This window comes from Heptranchias perlo, unplaced genomic scaffold (assembly GCF_035084215.1).
Source record: "Heptranchias perlo isolate sHepPer1 unplaced genomic scaffold, sHepPer1.hap1 HAP1_SCAFFOLD_47, whole genome shotgun sequence".
Taxonomy (NCBI): Eukaryota; Metazoa; Chordata; class Chondrichthyes; order Hexanchiformes; family Hexanchidae; genus Heptranchias; species Heptranchias perlo.
In genome coordinates, this window is record NW_027139484.1 from 5,875,356 (window position 1) to 5,882,623 (window position 7,268).

General features: G+C 42.9%; 1 non-coding gene across 1 annotated transcript; it reads right to left on the bottom strand.

Annotated features, from left to right (window-relative positions):
• Positions 1-282: 282 nt before the first annotated feature.
• On the bottom strand, positions 283-354 carry trnaw-cca (transfer RNA tryptophan (anticodon CCA)). The gene has a single exon. It is a non-coding gene; the product is annotated as a tRNA-Trp (tRNA).
• Positions 355-7,268: the final 6,914 nt, after the last annotated feature.

The window sequence follows — 7,268 nt, forward strand, 5'->3', positions numbered from 1 at the left end:
ATGACGAAGCGCTCAATCTATTTCTCTTGTCTGTTTCCCGATCCTGTCTGCATCTCTGCCCTGTGTTTATCTCACGATGTGTCCACCTGCAGGTTGGTTTTTGAACGAAGACGTGTGTTTGTCTTCTGTTCGTTGCATGAAATAAATGAGGGATTCAGGTGCTTCCCTCCCTGACATTGGGGAGCCAGTGGCAGACTTCAGAGTTGGGTTCTGTTAATTGTGAAGACGCAAAGAAAACATGAATTGCAGAATTATACAAACCAGCCTTAAGGGAAAAAACTGTGACCCCGACGTGATTTGAACACGCAACCTTCTGATCTGGAGTCAGACGCGCTACCGTTGCGCCACGAGGCCTGGATGTAACACTGCGTGTTTGTTTCTATCAATGTTTGTCAAGCACCGCTTTAGAGATCCGAGATTGGTGGAATGGGTTGGCTTTCAAATCCCCGCCCACCCCCACCGGATGTCAGGCAGCATCAGAAGTCTCCTTCACCTGTCAGCGGCAGCATGGCGCTCGCTTCCATCGCCTGCTGTCAGCGGACTGCAGCAAATCCAATTACATTCATCCTGCACCCAGAATTATCACATCACAGGAAAAGGATGTGGGAAACTGCTCAAGATAATTAACAGGAGGGGAAACTTCTGAAAAACACTGAGACTTTCGGTGTTTCGACTTCGATTCGAACTGCAAAAAAGAACGTGTGAAAATATAAACTATGGGTGTGATGTTTATATATGTAGGAAACTGCTCAAAATACATAACAGGAGGGGAAACTTCTGAAAAACACGTGGACTTCCGAATGTTTGTACTTTGGTTAGAACTACAAAAAAGAACGTGTGAAAATATAAACTATGGGTGTGATGTTTATATGTAAATTGAATGTTTCTTGGCGGATTTTTCCCGTTTCTCTCGCAGCTATGGGTTGTTAATCCATCAACAATAACTTCTGCTTGATTTTAGCCCGAGTGGTTACAAAATAGCAAGTTTAATAGGTTGACTTACAACAGAGTTGCACGACAGCAGTCTTCAACATTACATTCAACAGTATTATTATTTTAATATAACTGTCTACAGGTTACATTAATGACAAGCAATCAACACAACCTGACCTGTCTTCGAATCCAGGTATATCGGACCTGACGTTAGCGGACTGCCTGTGGCAATGGACTTCTGACTGTCCCCTATTGAGAGCTCTAACATTTGAGAAGGGAGCATGCCCTATCTTTAGACGATTCGGCTGCATTGTTCTGTACGTAAGCACCACTGATCTTAACTCATGGTCGTAAACCATCCCACTTTGCTGACTCTCAGAAACCACCAAGGATTGTTTCGTGTCTTCGTGTTTATTTAGCCTTTCTCCGTCATCAGGTTTTGGATGCTTATACCAGGTTACCACAACCTGGAGTTCAGGTGTCCAGGACACTCAAGATTCTCTGGACATCAACATTTCATAATTTCTCACCACTTAAGAAATATTCTGTTTTTCTTTTCTTCCGACCAAAGTGAATAACCTCACATTTCCCCACATTATACTCCATCTGCCACCTTCTTGCCCACACACTTAAACTGTCCATATCCCTTTGCAGAATCTTTGTGTCCTCCTCACAGCTTACTTTCCCACCTAACTTTGTATCATCAGCAAACTTGGATACATTACACTCGATCCCTTCATCAAGTCATTAAAAGTCGTCCATAGGCATATAAATAGTAAACAGGTAGTAAGAGGAGGGGTAAGACCGAATAGGGACCAAAAAGGAGATCGACGCATGAAGGCATAGAACATGGCCGAGGTACGAAATGAGTATTTTGCATCTGTCTTTACCGAGGAAGAAAATGCTGCCGAAATCACAGTAAATGGGGAGGTAGTTGAGATACTGAATGGGGTGAAAATTGCTAAAGAGGAGATACTAGAAAGGCTGGCTGTACTTCAAGTTACCTGGTCCGAATGGGATGCATCCTAGGTTACTGAGGGAAGTAAGGGTGTAAATTGCAGAGGTCCCGACCATAATCTTTCAATCCTCCTTAGATACAGGGTTTGGTGCCAGAGAACTGGAGAATTGCAGATGTTACACCCTTGATCAAAAAAGGGTGTAAGGATAAACCCAGCAATTACAGGCCAGTCAGTTTAACCACGGTGGTGGGAAGCTTTTAGAAACGATAATCTGGGACAAAATTAATAGTCATTTGGACAAGTGTGGATTGATAATAAAACGCCACTGTGGATTTGTTAAAGGCAAATCGTGATTGAGTTTTGTGATGAGTTAACCAAGAGGGCTGATGAGGGCAATGTGGTTGATTTTGTGTTTGTGGCCTTTCAAAAGGCGTTTGATAAAGTGCCACAAAATAGGCTTGTCAAAAGGGGCGATAGTGGCTGCTTCCTTATTTTTTAAAAGCGCTTTCTTTTATTTCACTCAACAGATAACTTTGAGTGAGCGAAAACTGATCCACAGTGACGCTGATTTCAAGTTTATACCTTTTAATCTGAAAGGATATATTGGCCTTGGAAGGAGTGCTGCACAGATTCACCAGATTGTTACCAGGGTGCAATGCGTTAAATTATGACAAGATGTTATATAAACTAGGCTTAAAATCACACAAGTCAAACTGCAAGAACTTTTCATTTTTGATACATACTTTAATGACCTGGGCTTGGGTATACAGGGTATAATTTCAAAGTTTGCAGATGACACGAAACTCGAGAATGTCGTAAACAATGTGGTGGATAGTATCAGACTTCAGGAGGACATGGACAGCCTTGTGAAATGGGCTTTATTAATAGAGGCATAGAGTACAAAAGCAACAAAGTTATGCAAAACGTTTATAAAACACTGGTTAGGCTACAGCTGGAGTATTGTGTTCAATTCTGGGCACCACACTGTACGAAAGATGTCAAGGCCTTGGAGAGGGTGCAGAGGAGATTTACTAGAATGGTAACAGGGAGGAGGGACTTCAGTTATGTGGCGAGATTGGAGAAGCTGGGATTATCCCCTTAGAGCAGAGAAGGTTAAGGGGAGATTTGATAGAGGTGTTCAAAATTATGAAAGGTTTTGATAGAGCAAATAAGGAGAAACTGTTTCAAGTCTCTGAGATGATTCTCTTAATTACCATTAATAAACACACAACTTTCTGTTTCGCACTCAACGAAATGCTAACAAGTTTGATGAATGACTGTCGAAACTACGCTAACTTTTCTGACTTTCTTCCCTTCTCATTTTACTCACTTTATTTTAGGAGACTGCTTCGAAGTTTTCAGTGGTTATGAGACCAGGAATCTGATGCAGCCGTTGTTGAATTTGAAAGGATTGCAGCCCAATTTACACGAGACAAAGCTCGCGGCTGGAAGTTTGTGAGGAGCAAGTTCCAGCAAATTGTTTCTGACCCGGGATTAAACCGGGAGTTTTTCGTGTGAGGCCAACATGATAACCATTACACCACGAAAACATCTATTTAGTTCAGCCCAGGTCAGATGGAAGTGTTAAGGGAGAAAGTGAACTGCTGACTCCCACTTCTGGGGGATATCCCAAAGCGCTTCAAAGAGGTGTAATCAAAAACATAGAATCATAGAATCACAGGAGGCCATTCGGCCCATCGTGTCTGTGCCAGCTCTTTAAACTAAATGGTGCAATTTTAAAGGGGGTGCAGGAACAGAGAGACCTGGGGGTATACGTGCACAAATCTTTGAAGGTGGCAGGACAAGTTGAATAGATTGTAAAAAAAAAAGTATTCAGAATCGGTGACTTTATTAATAGAGGCCTAGAGTACAAAAGCAAGGAACTTATGCTAAACCTTTATAAATCACTGTTTAGGCCCCAGCTGGCTACCACACAATTCTGCCCACCACACTTTAGGAAGGATGTCAAGGCCTTGGAGAGGGTGCAGAGGTGTTTTACTAGAATGGTGCCAGGGATGAGGGACTTCAGTGAGGTGTAGAGACTGCAGAAGCTGGGGTTGTTCTCCTTTGAGCAGAGAAGGTTAAGGGGAGATTTAACAGAGGTGTTCAAAATCATGAAAGGTTTTGATAGAATAAATCAGGAGAAACTATTTCCAGTGCCAGAAAGGATGGTAACCAGAGGACATAGATTTAAGGTCATTGGCAACAGAGGTGAGATGAGGAGAATGTTTTTACGCAGCGAGTTGTCATGATCTGGAATGCACTGCCTGAAAGGGTGGTGGAAACAGATTCAATAATAACATTCAAAGAGGAACTGGGTAAAAACTTGATGGGGAAAATTTTGCAGGGCTATGGAGAAAGGGAAGGGGAGTGGGTCTAATTGGATAGCTCTTTCAAAGAGTTGGCACATGCACGATGTGCCGAATGGCCTCCTTCTATGATGTTTCCATGCTGAGATTCGATGTTATGGAGGATTTTCTGATGCAGTGGATATTCGGGGCAGAGGACCAAGTGGGGATTGAGCTCGACGGCAAGTGTATACAGTTCGTTCAAAGGACTGAAGCCGATGGTTTCATTCTTCCCGTCGTTTAGCAGCAGGAAATTACTCGGCCATGCAGGCGACTTTTTTTGTCTTCATTCATGGGATGTGGGTGTCAATGGCAAGATCAGCATTTATTGCCCATCCCTAATTGCTCTTGAGAAGGTGCTGGTGAGTCGCCTTCGTGAACTGCGCCTTTCATTGACTGTGTCATTGACATTTTCTGGATGGAGAGAAACTATTTCCGCTGGTTGGGGATTCTCGGACGAGGGGCCAGACCTTTCAGGAGTGAGATTAGAAAACACTTCTATACACAAAGGGTATGTTCCCATGTTCCTATGTTCCTATGATATTATTAATATAGAATTCCGACAGGCATTTGATAAGATTCCACACAAGAGACTGTTCGCAAAAATGAAAGCGCATGAAACTTGAGTCAAATTATTGACATGGGGAGAGAATTGGTTCGCAGATAGGAGACAGAGAGTAGGGATAATGGGTACATACTCCAATTGGCAGGATGCGACTTGTGGTGTCCCCCAGGGATCTGTAACTGGGGTCTCAGCTTGTCATTATATTTATCAATGACTGAGATGAAGGAACAGAGAGTTGTATATCCAAGTTTGCTGATGACACTAAGTTAGGTGGTACAGTAAGTAGTGTGGAATGCGAGTTGAAAGTTACAAAGGGACATTGATAGATTAAGTGAGTGGGCAAAACTATGGCAGATGGAGTTCAATGTGGGGTAATCCACTTTGGACCTATGGTCAGGGTATTTTCCAAATGGTAAGAAGCTCGGAACTGTGGAGAAGCAGAGAGAATTAACGGTTCATTTACATAAATCAGTAAAAGCTAACGGACGGGTCCAAAAATAATTTAAAAGACTAACGGAGTGTTAACCTTTATCTCAGGGGGCTGGAATATAAAGAAGTGGAATGTATGTTGCAGTTATATAAAGCTCTGGTTAGCCTGCGTCTGGAGTAACTGCGTTCAGTTTTGGACACTGCACCTCAGGAAGGATAGATTGACCTTTGAGGGGGTGCAGAGCAGATTGACCAGAATGTTATCGGGGCTAAAAAGGTTAAATTATGACGACAGGCTGCGTATTCCCTCGAGTATAGAAGATTGAGGGGCGGTCTGAGCGAGATGTTTAACATGTTTAAATGATTCGATAGAATAGAGAGAGAGAGAGAATCAATTTCCTCTGGGGAATCAAGAACGAGGGGGACATAAGCTTAAAATTAGAACCATGCAACTCAGGTTCGAAATCAGGAAGCACTTTTTTACACAAAGGGCAATAGAAATCTGGAGCTCTGTCCCCCAAAAGGCTGTGGATGCTGGGGGGCAATTGAAGCTTTCAAGACTGAGATCGATAGAGTTTTGTTGGCTGAGGGTATCGAGGGATCGGGAGCAAAGGAGGGTAAATAGATTTGAGGTGCAGATCATCAATGATCTAATTGAAGGGCGGAACAGGTTCAAGGGGCTCAATGGCCTCCTCTTGTTCCCAATGGAAATGTTGAGAATATGCTTTGTTGAGGCTGTGACGTCTGGGTCAACCCCTGTCCAAACAAGGCAGGTCACATTTGGGAGTTGAATAACTTTGAAACGAACATTTTTCTTTTGTGACTTGTGCAACTTCGATCAATTGAATAGTTATGAAAGAGAATCAATGCAGTCACTCTAACTTCTGGCTATTAATCAGAACAGAGGTTTCCGTAGTGTAGCGGTTATCACCTTGTCCTGATATGCAGAAAGTCCCCGTTTCGATCATGGGCGGGAGCATTATGTTGGGGCAGGTTTTTTTTCCTCTGTGAAAACTATGGAGAAAACAGACACTTGGGGAAATGTAACATGGGGAAATGTAACATAGGAACAGGAGTCGGTCATTCAGCCCCTCGAGCCCACTCCGCCATTTGATAAGATCATGGCTGATCTGTGATCCAACTGCATATACCTGCCTTTGGCCCATATCCCTTAATACCTTCGGTTGGCAAAAAGCTATCTATCTCAGATTTAATTTTTGGACTGTGCCCCCTCGTCCTAGAATTCGCAACCAGCGGAAATAGTTTCTGCAAATCCAGAAAATGTCAATAACACAGTCAATGAAAGCTGCAGTTCACGAAGGAGGCTCCCCAGCAACTTCTCAAGAGCTATTTGGGATGGGCAATAAATGCTGACCTTGCCATTGACACCCACATCCCATGAATGAAGACAAAAAAGTCGCCTGCATGGCCGAGTAATTTCCTGCTGCTAAACGACGGGAAGAATGAAACCATCGGCTTCAGTCCTCTATGTCTTATTTGTCATTGCACACAAATACATAACACAGATACACAGAGATATAATGATAACCACCACACAGTTACACCCAAATGTATTTATAAATGTCACAGATGCAATCATACATATTTATGACAAGATATATCATATTTTAAAAATAATCAAAATAAATTTTTCAATGGCACACAGAACATAAACACTCACTTTATAAAGAAGCATGACATCCATTTATACAAATCCATAGTTTACATTTTAACACCGTCTTCTGAGCAGTCTTGAACAAATTCCACACACCGAAAGTCTCCGCGTTTTTTCAGATGCTGCCCGTCCTCTTCTGCATTTTGAGCAGTTCCTTTCCTGTGATGTGATGATTCTGGGTGCCGGGTGTGTGCCATTGTGTTTGCTGCAGACAAGCTGCCGCGGACAGGTGAAGGCTGCTTCTGAGGCTGCCTGACACCCGGTGGGAGTGGGCGGGGATTTGGGAATCTGAAATAAATGAAACAGTAAATGAGAAACGTTCATAAAGGTAAAACCCAACTCTCTACTATCTCACTTCG